Source organism: Sinocyclocheilus grahami, unplaced genomic scaffold, assembly GCF_001515645.1.
Source record: "Sinocyclocheilus grahami isolate Dianchi unplaced genomic scaffold, SAMN03320097.WGS_v1.1 scaffold1410.1, whole genome shotgun sequence".
In the NCBI taxonomy this organism is placed as follows: Eukaryota; Metazoa; Chordata; class Actinopteri; order Cypriniformes; family Cyprinidae; genus Sinocyclocheilus; species Sinocyclocheilus grahami.
Genome location: NW_015506589.1, coordinates 184,103 through 197,629, shown reverse-complemented (window position 1 = coordinate 197,629; position 13,527 = coordinate 184,103).

The window sequence follows — 13,527 nt, the reverse complement described above, 5'->3', positions numbered from 1 at the left end:
CAATCAGAGGCGTTCAGATGAGTCCTCGTTGAAACTCGTCAGTTTCGTTGAGTGTGCGTGCGTTCGCTGACTGAATTCTGGACTCTCGCGAATTCTCTCATCATATAAACAACAAAGCACAGATGTACCTATAATGCAAGTAAGAGATTCATTTCACAGTGAATACAGCTTCAGCGATTATAACCATAGTTTTGTTTTTCTTGAGAGTGCTTAAACTCGCAATAGATCAATGTTAGTGATAATGTCACCTTCTATATATAATTTATTGAATGGAAAGGAAACGTTATATAATTATCCATTTCTAACGTTTTTATTCAACTGTAATCAAGCTAAATACAAATTCAGTACTATTAAACATTTTTTTAGCCTACATGACACCCATGTCTGGTTCTTGCCTAAAAAGACGGGTTTATGATGTTTTTGGCTGCTTTTAGTCTTACCCTGGGTTTGGTTCACCCTCTGCCTGGCCCTGCACTAACCCTAACACACACACACACACACACTCGTGCCCCCTCAAAAATAATGAGTGCTTGACTCTCTCTCTCTCTCTCTCAGTGTTGATCTGCTCCATCTGAACAGAGCAGAGCCTGCAACGGAGAGTTTAATAACATCACATCCCGCTTCAATATACCGCAGCAGAAGCAAGCCTCCGCAATCCTGGCAGAGGAAGGTTAGCGAAGTTAAAACCTCTTAGGCCACGGCTCACTGACCCACCAATGGCAGCGGGACGCCCGGATCCCGCGGACACACTGCACGCGTTAAAGGGACAGAACCCGACGGGTCACGAGAAACAGACCACAGTCATGGAGATCCGGCCTCTTTCCATGGACCTTTTTGGTCATGCATACAGATTTTAGGCATGCATTTTCCTGTTCTATAACTCTGATTCCCATACGGCATAACAAAGGCGGTCTATGGAATAGGGTGACCATATTTTAGTTTTCCAAAAAGAGGACAGTGGGGGGCGGATTTTCGCCTAAAAGTATAAGTAGCCTGTTGTTTTTGTGCGTGTGTGTGTGTGTGTGTTTGTTTGCTTGTTTCGTTTTTATAATAAATAAAAAGAAAACAAGCATAGAATAGAAAAATAATAGGGAATGCTAGTTTTAAAAGCTCTTTTTTCTTTTTAAATAAAACAAGTGTTTAGAATAGAAATAGAATAGAGAGTGCAAATGTTAGAGGGTCAATAACTCTGATTCCCATACGGCATAACAAAGGCGGTCTATGGAATAGGGTGACCATATTTTAGTTTTCCAAAAAGAGGACAGTGGGGGGCGGGGTTTCGCCTAAAAGTATAAGTAGCCTGTTGTTTTTGTGTGTGTGTGTTTGTTTGCTTGTTTAGTTTTTATAATAAATAAAAAAGAAAACATGCATAGAATAGAAAAATAATAGGGAATGCTAGTTTTAAAAGCTCTTTTTTCTTTTTAAATAAAACAAGTGTTTAGAATAGAAATAGAATAGAGAGTGCAAATGTTAGAGGGTCAATTTTTTAAATAAAAAACAAGCAGATAAAATTAGAATTAGGGTTATAATAGAGCGTTCTAGAGTTAGAGGGTCAAATGAAGATGAAAGAGATGTGTTTTCAGCCGTTTCTTGAAGATGGTTAAGGACTGCTTGGTAATGGTTAAAAGCTGCTTGGATTGAGCTGGGCAGGTTGTTCCACCGGGAGGGAACAGTTAATGTAGAAGTCCATGAAAGTTTGATCATAATTCAAAATGTTTCAATACAAGCATTTCAGTCAAATATAATTTATGCAGTATTTCAAACCTTTAACCCATTTGGGAAAATCAACCCATGGCAACAGTTTAAAAGTAGCCCAATTCTGTGGAAAAAACGCGGACTTGGCAACTCTGCATCCAACAAGAGCTACCGGAGTCAGCTTTGACTGATCACAGGTGGAGAATAAGGAGAGATGACTGACAAGACCATGCTGGAGTATTTGCTGCTCAACAGATCCTGAGCTCATTGACAAATATCTGATCTTGTAAGATGTGCTCCCTTTACACAGAGTGCGTGTGATCGCCGAAATCGAAAGTGAAAGTAAACGGCGCCAGCGTTCATTCAAAAGAGATTTAAATACTCCGCATGCTGAGAGCGGCTCCCTGATGCCCCAAAATTATACACAATATTAGAATGGACACGTAAATCGCGGGAGCGAAACACATGTTGCGGGAGCAGGCAGCAATGGTCAGATATTCAGCGGGAGCGAGATTAAGAAAACAGCCAAATCCCGGACATTTTGGGTGAGTAAGAAATCCCGGCCGGACCCTTTTTTTTTAGGTCCAAAAAGAGGACGTGTCCGGGGAAAAGAGGACGTATGGCTACCCTACTATAGAAAGACTTTTGATTGATTTAGTGATTGTCCATGAACAATAGTAGCAGTGCCTTAACCATTGCTGTACCATTTTTAGAAGCGCTGTTATTTAGTGGAGCTTTGCCGTAAATTCCATGCATTACCATTAGGGATTGAATTTGGTTTTGTGGTTTAAAAACATATGATTTTAAACACTTCATGCACCCAGAAATGAAACTTCTGTCATCATTCACCTCAAGTGGTTCTAAACCTGCATGAATGTCTTTGTTCTTCTCAACACAAAAGAAGAGATTTTGAAGAATGTTTCCGGTCTCCGTTGACTCCCTCAGTATATATTTTTTTTCATCAGTGGGGCCCAGCAACTGTTTGATTAATAATATTTGTATCTTTTGTGCTCAACAGAAGCAAGAAACACATGCAATAATGTTAATCAAACATCACAAAGAAAATCACTCACGGTCCTTGACTGGATCCCTTTTGTAAAATAAATAAGAATGAATTTATATTGAATTGATACAGTGAAGAATATGCAGTGTTTTTCTGCTTTATACAGTATAATATTTCTTATTCAGTGCTTTAAGTTTTATTTGTCTTCAGTAAGCCTTCTTTTTTTTTGTGCTTAGGCTAGTATTATTTTTTGTGTTCTCCCTCAAGTGGTTCTAAACCTGCATGAATGTCTTTGTTCTTCTCAACACAAAAGAAGAGATTTTGAAGAATGTTTCCGGTCTCCGTTGACTCCCTCAGTATATATTTTTTTCATCAGTGGGGCCCAGCAACTGTTTGATTAATAATATTTGTATCTTTTGTGCTCAACAGAAGCAAGAAACACATGCAATAATGTTAATCAAACATCACAAAGAAAATCACTCACGGTCCTTGACTGTATCCCTTTTGTAAAATAAATAAGAATGAATTTATATTGAATTGATACAGTGAAGAATATGCAGTGTTTTTCTGCTTTATACAGTATAATATTTCTTATTCAGTGCTTTAAGTTTTATTTGTCTTCAGTAAGCCTTCTTTTTTTTTGTGCTTAGGCTAGTATTATTTTTTGTGTTACTGAAATTGGTGACAAGAATTATGAAATTTCAGTGCATCAAAATTTGATATGAAATAATAATTTTTAGGTATTGGGTCAGGTTAAGGGATCTAGAATATGCTCATGCATTAATACTGAATGTGCTTTATAAATAGCTACTAATAAACAGCCAATATGCTATTAAGCAACTAGTTATAAATCATGATAATATAAATCTAAAGTGTCACCATTTTTGCAAAAAGTTTCTAGTTTCTATCCCGTGGTGGTATAAAAAAAAAACTTCCATAATTTATTTTTTCTCTTGTTTTTTTTTTTTGGAAATTCAATAAAATATTACAAAAAGAAAGAACGATTAATTAATGAATAATAATAATAATAATAATTAAAAATGGAGAATAAGTAAGAATGAATGAATAAATAAATAAATATTTTGTTATGTGCAATGAAAATTTGTTCTGTGGTGCTGGGATTCTATGTAGGATTACCAAAATTGTATTAAAAAGACTGAGGAGAAAAAAAGAATTGCACGTAGCCTATTTAAGTAATAGGAGTGTGTGGGAAACCTGTTGGAAAACAATCATTATTTCTTGCTATTCTTTTTGACAGCAAGTGTGCAAATCCTGGTTTACCTCTAGCTGTGTCTGCATATAAAGCTGATCTGATCAGAAACAGCCGTCAGCGCTGATGGATGTAAAAATAAACGGCGTCTCGCTGCACGCTGGCCGCTCTTGACCAGACTCACCATGATGACATGCCCTATAAAGAGGAGCAGCTTTTGTTTATCTGGCTCTGGCCGCCGCTGTCAGGATGCATTTCCTCTCAAGCAAGTGAGGAGCTTCAACAGTGCTGCAATCTGGGCTCGCTTCTCGGGCGTGCAGAACCCTTTGACACCGCAGTTTTAATTAAAATTACATTATGAGTAATCAAGCAGAAGAGCAGGAGGAGCAGTGTGTGCAGACCATACTCACCGAAGATGTGCCGGTCAGCTTTAAAGAGCTGGAATACGAGGGAAGTGCACATCATTCAGTGCTGCTCATATAGAGATCAAAACTCTGGGAAAACAACAAAACAGCTGAAAAAATACTGATTGCATGGAAGAAGGAAGCAGAGCCAGAGACGGGAAGAAAATGCATAGAAACACATTCAAATTGTGACATTTTTTTTTTTACATATATATATAGCATATCTCTTTTTTTTGTGCAAAATGTAACAGTACTTTTTAAAGTAAGTTCCATTTTCTCTCGTGAAGAGAGAATATTATTTTCTCTTATGAGTTAATATATTTTTGTATTTGTTTTTACTGAGAAAATTGATTTTCTTTCACTTGGAAATTGCTAGTAAATTTTACAAATAATTACAAAGATATAGAAAGTAACATTGAAACCTGAAATTTTAAAAGTAGAAAAACCCAAATAGTATTTTCTTGCTAAACATATTTCAAAAATCTGTTTATTTATAACTTAGAATTTTTTAATATTTATAATATTTTATCTTTTTTTTATCTTTTATACCTAATGATGTTTTTTTTTACAGTGTACATACGGTATATTTGCATTGGATGACAGGTATTATATAGAAAATCTGCATGATTTTTTATTTCATTGCAAGATGTAACTATATTAAACCCCGGTTGTTCAAATAAAATAGGATATATATAAATATGTCCAACTTTATCCACACAGACTGGGGAAAAAGTGGGATTTGCACTCAGAAACTGCACAAATAAATTAAAATAAATAATAATAATTAAAAACAAAAGTACATTTCACAAATAATTGCAAAGAAACAGCATTGAATTGAACATGAAATTTTAAATTAGTATTTTCTAGTAATGTTCTCCAATAAGCTTTGTTTTATTTAACAGTGTATACACATTATATTTTTGCATAGGGCAACATATACTATAAAGCAAATCTCGACTGTGTGATTGTTTATATTGTCACAAAGTCTACCTAATTCTATCGTCCAGCTCTAATCTGATGAATGCAACTATAAGGCATGAAGATATTATAAACATTAACATTATGATTTAATTTAACGCTGCTTTGAAGCAATATGCATGTGAAAGAGTTTTGCACAAGTAGACATCACTCACACTAAAACTAAGAATTTAGTATTATTTTGCAGCATTGAACATGTGGAGAGTGATTATTTAGAGGAAGAAATGTGTGGAAAAGCACTGAATCACAGGAGCAGGTCTGTTCGATCCGCCGTGACTCCTGGGCAAGATGCTCCGGCTTCACTAGTATATTAGTGTATTAGTATTACTTCACTAGTATATTCACAAAGTATATCAGTATATACTTTGAAAGTGTTTTTAACAGAAACTGCTGGTAACAATTAAAACAATGGATAAAAATAATAACAATGAGAATATTACAATACACACCCTGTTAACAGGGAACACTCTCAGAACATTTGGCAAGGTTCTTTCAATGTTATGAACAAACGTTCTTCCAGTAACATTAATAGAATGTTCGTTTAAAGTTTTATGGTCTTTAATGATGCATTAACATTAGCACAATAACATTATTTATATATCAGTCATTTAGTATCTGTTTTTAAATGTTACCGCTTGTTTCAGAACGTTTAGAGAACATTCAAATGTAACATTCCCGATATGTTTGCAAAATGATCAAATGAAATGTTGCTTTAACACTGCATTAAGCAAGAAAAAATGGTTTTAAAGCATTTTAAAAAACTGGACATTCAGAAATAATATTTTCATAACTTAATGGAAACGTCAGCAAAACATTCTAAGAACATATTTTTGCTAGCTGGGAAACTGCAGAAATAAGTTAGATGAGAATACAAACAAAGAGATAAAATCAGTCTAGAAATTGGATTGAACTTCACATTATTCAAATTTGATTAATTTGATCTGATTCTTCTTCTCAATTCTACAAAAATTCTATGCAATTCTGCATTTAAATCACGTGATTCTGATTCTTATTCTTATTCTCAATTCTACAATAATTCTTCACAATTCTGCTTTATATCTCGCAATTCCGACTCTTCTTTTCAATTCTACAATAATTCTTCACAATTCACCATTTACATCTCACAATTCAGACTTTTCAATTCTACAATAATTATTCACAATTCTGCATTATACCTCGCAATTCTGACTCTTCTTTTCAATTCGACAATAATTCGTCACAATTCTACATTTATTTTTCACAATTCTGACTTCTCAAATCTACAATAATTAGTTGTAACTCTGCATCTATCTCGCAGTTCTGACGTTTCTTCTCAATTCTACAATAATTCTTCACAATTCTGCATTATCTCGCCATTCCGACTATTCTGTTTTTAATTCTACAATAATTCTTCACAATTATCTATTTACATCTCACAATTCTGACTTCTCAATTCTACAATAATTAATCGCAACTCTGCATTTATCTCGCAGTTCCAACTTTTGTTCTCAATTCTACAATAATTCTTTGCAATTGTGCATTTAAATCTCACAATTATGATTATTCTCAATTCTACAATAATTCTTCACAATTCTGCATTTATTTTTCACAATTCTGACTTCTCAAATCTACAATAATTAGCTGCAACTCTGCATCTATCTCGCCGTTCTGACGTTTCTTCTCAATTCTACAATAATTCTTCACAATTCTGCATTGATATGTTGCAATTCCGACTTTTCTTCTCAATTATACAATAATTCTTTGCAATTGTGCATTTTTATCTTAAAATTCTGAGTTTGAATCTTGCAATTCTGACTTTCTTTCTCAATTCTGCAATTGTTCTTTGCCATTCTGTATTTAAATCTCACAATGATGGTATTTCTTTTTAATTCTACAATAATTCTATGCAATTCTGCATTTAAATCTCACAATTATGATTATTCTCAATTCTACAATAATTCTTCACAATTCTCCGTTTGCATCTCACAATTCTGACTTTTCAGTTTGACAATAATTCATCATAAATATTATATATAAACATATAAACATTCAAATGTAACATTCCCATTATGTTTGGAAAATGATCAAATTAAATGTTGCTTTAACACTGCATTAAGCAAGAAAAAAATGGTTTTAAAGCATTTAAAAAACTGGACATTCAGAAATAACATTTTCATAACTTAATGGAAACGTCAGCAAGACATTCTTAGAACATATTTTTGTTAGCTGGGAAACAAATAGACTTATACAGAAATAAGTTAGATGAGAATACAAACAAAGAGATATAATCAGTCTAGAAATTGGATGAAACTTCACATTATTCAGATTTGCAAATATGTTTTCTTTCAAATGAGTCTTTTAAATAAATGCTAAACCCAAGTAATAAGAATAAAACACTGAAGTATTTTAGTAAAGCATGTGCTTGGTTAAGAACTTGTCTTGTTGAAACTGAAATGACAGAGATGTTAATATGACATCCATTTTCTCCCAAAAATGTCAAAAAGATACAAAGACTCTCAGGTTTGTGCTTGAGGACTCTCAGCGAAATAATTATGAGCTCCATAAAAGCTCCTCTGTAAAAAAGTGGCAGAAGCCACCAGGAGAAAAGGATCGAACAAAATTACTTTCTCTGCCTGTGCTTTATGTGCTTTAATAAGAGCGGCGTCAGATGGCCTTCTTCAGGAGGAACCGTGCTGGTACGAGACATGTCCATTCAGACGCTGTGTTTTCTGTATTCATTAAGAGAGAAAGATCTGCTCTCGGCCACATATATCACAGTTTTCCTTCATTACATGCTGCAGCTCGCATGTGTTGAAAAGAAGAGGATGAGGAGCGCAGGCAGACGAGGAAGAACAGCCGCTGCTTTGAATGGGATCAGCCTCACGAGACAGATGCTCTCAGAACCCATTTTGTTATGTGCTCTTTTATACTTATTTATTTATTTCTCTCTTAAATATACTGCTGCTCCACTCTCCTCTCAGAGAGCTTGTGAGGTTGATTACAGAGCGGAGAAGTTTGGACCTGCTGAGAAGAAACACTGAAAGAAGGCAGAAAGTGGAGGTCCGAGGAGAACAAAAGACACAGAAGACACTCTAATGACACGAAGCCATGAGGTGGAAAAACCATCTGCTTTCATATTTTGGTCAAACGCACTGGTGTTTAGATGACAGCGGAAGACGCTTCAGTGTGTGTTCGTCTCCATGTGTGTCAGCATTAATAATCACAACCCATAAACACACACGCATACATGCGTGCAGACTGAAATATTAGTTCACCCAAATATACATGTTCCCTATGGAAGCTTATATCCGCCACGGAATCACAAATCAAAAATGGGATTGTGACTCTTTATGTCACAATTTTGACATTTCTTTCCGATTATACAATCATCCTTTGCAGTGCTGCATATATATCTCATAATTCTGACTTTTGTTCTCAATTCTACAATAATTCTTTGTAATTCTGCATTTTTATCTCACAATTCTGCATTTATATCTCACAATTCTGATTCTTCTTCTCAATTCTACAATAATTCTTCACAATTTTTCATTTACATCTCGCAATTCTGACTCTTCTTCTCAATTCTACAATAATTCTTCACAATCCTGCATTTATATATCGCAATTCTGATGTTCTCAATTCTGCAATAATTCTTCACATTTCTACATTTACATCTCGAAATTATGGCATTTCTTCTCAATTCTACAATAGTTCTTCTCAATTCTACATTTTCCTCACAATTCTGACGTTTCTTCTCAATTCTACAATAATACTTATCAATTATGCATTTATATCTCACAATTGACGTTTATTCTCAATTCTACAAAAAAATCTTCTCAATTCTGCTTTTTTATCTAGCAAATCTGCCTTTCTTCTCAATTCTACAATAATTCTATGCAATTCTCCATTTAAATCTGGCCATTCTGATTCTTCTTCTCAATTCTACAATAATTCGTCACAATTCTGCATTATATCTCACAATTCTGACTTTTCTTTTCAATTCTACAATAATTATTTGAAATTGTGCTTTTGTATCTTACAATTCTGAGTTTGATTCTTGCAATTATGACTTTTCTCCTCAATTCAGACTTTCCTTCTCAATTCTACAATAATTCTTTGCAATTGTGCATTTTTATCTTACAAATCTGAGTTTGAATCTTGCAATTCTGACTTTCCTTCTCAATTCTGCAATTGTTCTTTGCAATTCAGCATTATCTTACAATTCTGATAATTCTCAATTCTACAATAATTCTTCACAATTCTGCATTATGTCTCGCAATCCTGACTCTTCTTCTTCATTTCCACAATAATTCTTCACAATTCTCCGTTTACATCTCACAATTCGGACTTTTCAATTCGACAATAATTAGTCGCAACTCTGCATTTATCTTGCAATTCCAACATTTCTTCTAAACTCTACAATAATTCTTTGCAGTTGTTCATTTTTATCTTACAATTCTGAGTTTGAATCTTGCAATTGTGACTTTTCTCCTCAATTCTGACTTTCCTTCTCAATTCTGCAATTGTTTGTTGCTATTGAGAATATAATGTTGATGTTTTTGGGTGAAGTGTTCCTGTAAATCTCTGTTCAAGGTGAGCTTTCCTCCTAAATCTCAGGCTTAAGGCGCTTCTAAAGGCACTTTTAACCTTGTCTCTCTTTACTGCCACTTTCTATCTCTCAAGATTTCACCAGCCAGTTAAACATAACAAGGCGAGCATCTCCAAAACACTAACACGAGGGAAGAATCCAGTGGTTCTGACAGACCTGAGCATATCCAGAAAACAGAAGCGGATCCCAGCTGCCTCGAGGACCAGACCATGACCTTCACATATGAACCAAGATCTAAGAAAGACCTTTAAGAAAGCACATACAGAAGATGGAAAGCATGCTTTTGCAAAAGAAAAACTCATATTTCTATCGAAACGAATAAATAAAAACTATTTCAGCTACATAAAAACAGATTTAATTGGTGTGAACTGATCAGTAACTTATTTACAGAAGATGTTTCAAGGATCGATACTCTCATTCTCTGGATTATCGGTGCTGGAAAGAGGGAATGAAGCAATAAGCCACTCGAGGTCATGCGTTAAAGTGATTTTACCACAGTTAAAGTCAAAACAGGTACCTGTGATTTTGTAAAGGGATTAAACAAGCATAGTGGAAAAATGAAAGCTGGTATCAAATCAAAAGTCTGTAGCAATGTTTCTCAGTATTCCATAAGATCATAATAATGCATTCTGAAATGATTAGACATGCAGACTACACAAATGATTGAACTTTTGATGAAGTGAAGCTGATATCTTCAGATTGTGATTACATGAACTGATGTCCTGGTCACGCTTGATATTTGATTCATGATGCATTACTGCGCCGCACCTACAGAAATCTGATTAATTACCTCTGGCTTAAGTTTGGGAAGATAAAGAGCTTACAAAATACCTCTGGGAAAGTGATTAACCGCAGAAACAATAAATCAATCAATGACTCAAATGAAGCTCGACTACATTCGGCAGCGGGAAGAGCGCCGGAATGCTAATAAATCTCAGAACTTGCACTAAATTGTTTTTCACAAAGTGACACGAGACTGTGCTGGAAAAGTTTGTTTACGTGGTTATGAAAATAAAACCTGAAAATATCCAATAGAGAACATTCTGTGTTATTTATAGGTTAGAAAAGTAAAATCGTATAAACATAAAACCAACAGGAAGGTTAGTTTTGTTGCAAAAAACCTTTCTGCAACATATGGTTATAAAAATAAAACCTGAAAATTAATAATTTGAGAGCATTCTGTACAGGTGCTCTTTAGGTTTTTGCAAAAAAAAAACCTTCCTTCGACGTTCTGTGATGGTTCTCTAAGAGTCCATATTTAATTAGACAAAGCATCCGGGAATATGCGGATAAAATGGGAGATGCTCTCTCTTACACAAGTCAATTAGTATCTTTAACAGCATCGTTATATTCTTTACAAGTGCTTTAGAGGGGCGTCGTGTACAAAATGATGCTAACAGGATCTAATTAGCAGATGCAAATGAGGAAAGCCGGAATATTCGCAGAGAAGCAGAAGAGCGGCTCGGCGGGAAAGCTGGATCTCGTCGGATTACCAACGGCCCCCACGCTGGGGACCAAATGTGATGGTCCGCTCCTGCTGTTGTTCCTTACACGAGACAGGAGCAGACCATAAATATAGACATGGGGGGCGAAAAGGGAGGGTCAAAAAGGGGCTTGACCTTCTGGCGTCCAAATACTCGCCCAATTTTCTATCCGTCAGTCTGTCGGGTTCGCATCGCAGTCTGGAAGCATTCGTCTCTGGGTTGGGGTTGCTTTAGTTGAAAGTGATGCAAAAGAGAGAAAGATGGCACTGAAAACACCAACCGAGCTGGCCGTTTCTTGTGTTTGGAGCATCGTATTGCTGTGTATCTGGCAGCTCTCTGCGCTCGGCCCTTCTGCTCGTGCAAAACCTCCCTGCCAAGACAGTGGTGCCGAGGTCACAGGCTCTTTCCACCCGCTGGGACTCTACAGGGAAGAGTGGCATCGGGACCGATAGGACCCTTTAGACGTGTCAAAAAGAAAGCGCTGGGGAAGCCAGTATTTGAGCGAACTCCCCACTGTCTGCTGCCCTTAACGCTCTGGCAGCATCTCAGCAGTTCTACTCGACATTCGTGCATCTGACCGACGCTTTTATGCACTGTATTCAAGCTATGAATGCATGTCACATGCATCACATTCTACCATCTGAGCTGCAGGAAGACGAAGTACATGCAGCAGTTACACTGCAAACAGTGATTTTCTAGCTCAGTGTTCTTGACTAGTTTCCAGTGCATACATCTAAAGATTCTTAAACCAATAAGCATTTACTTGATGAATGGCATAAGTTAGGGTTGGCCTAATTTTTTTTATTGATTTACATTTTTATGCTTAAAAAATAGAAATAAATACATCTGCCAATGGGGTTAGAAAATTAACTTGTTTTGAACTTAGTTCAAATTTAAAATTAATTAAATAAATTAATAATTAAGACATCACCAAGCACCTCCTGATGATTGATCACGTTATTGAATTGCAAACATTTTTTGTATTATAGGTTTTTTTTAAAATATCTAATTAAATATGCACTAATTTGCATACATTTCCAGCAAATAAATCTGAACATTGTATCAAATCAAGTTTAAAGTTCTTTGATCTTGTTGACATTTTAAAGTTAAAGGTGTTTCCAGAAGGGATTCTGGATTTCTCTTTTTATCATAAATCAGAAAACATTGTCAACAGACAGAAAACAAACACATTTTCATCATGTTTTTAGGTTTTAAATGTAGTCTAAATCAGTGTGAATGAAATATGAACAAACCTTCAGAATAGAGAGAGAGGAATAAAACTGTAAAGTTTGGTGTTTGTAAGAGACAAAACTCTTTAAAGATTGAAATCTACAGACGCAAATAGATAAAGTGGTATTAAATAAACAATTAAATGTGTGTTTTAGATGTTTTCTTCCCACTAGATTGAAATAAGATATCTTATGGATGCAAAATAGGCCAAAATCTCAAAATTGAGCAGTGCATGAAGAAAACTATTTGCCTTGCATTAAATTAAATGTATTTTTCTGACCCAAATAGCAGATCTTTTTTTCTTGTTTTCAACAAACACTTCATTTTGTTCAGTTTCTCATTAAATAAGACTACTTATCTTGTCATTTTGCATTTCATGAATGCATCTTGATTTAAGAAGTTTCGATATTTGTACTGGCAAACAAGACCAAATCTCATATTTTATGGCAAAAAGCACCAACGAAACGAGAAAGGAGAAACCGCAAAGAGAGCGTTTCCCATGTAAAAGGTAAGACGTCGAGTCCTGAAGAACCCCGTGACAAAGTGTTGCCGGGGCAGATGGCAGCTTTCTCATCGCAGTAGCGTCTGCGGGAGTGTGGAGGCTTTTCTCTGACAAGAGCCAGAAAATATTGACATGCACAAGCGAAACAACCGTTAACAAATCACAACTGGAGTGACGAGGCAGGATCAAATCTGAAACCGAAGACTTGAAGATTTCTCCAGGGTTTGACACCTTCCCACCATCTGAGAGTCGAAGCTTCAGCACTACGTCTTCACCGCAGGTTACAGGGCTTTACAGCTCTGTCGCAGGAGAGGCTTTTAGGACATTTGGAAATGCCAGCTGGGAGAAGCATGTAAATGTAAAACTGTGGTGAATTATCTGAACACACCAGGACGAGGGCCTCTGTTCTTGAAGAAGCTCAGCCTCCTGGTGA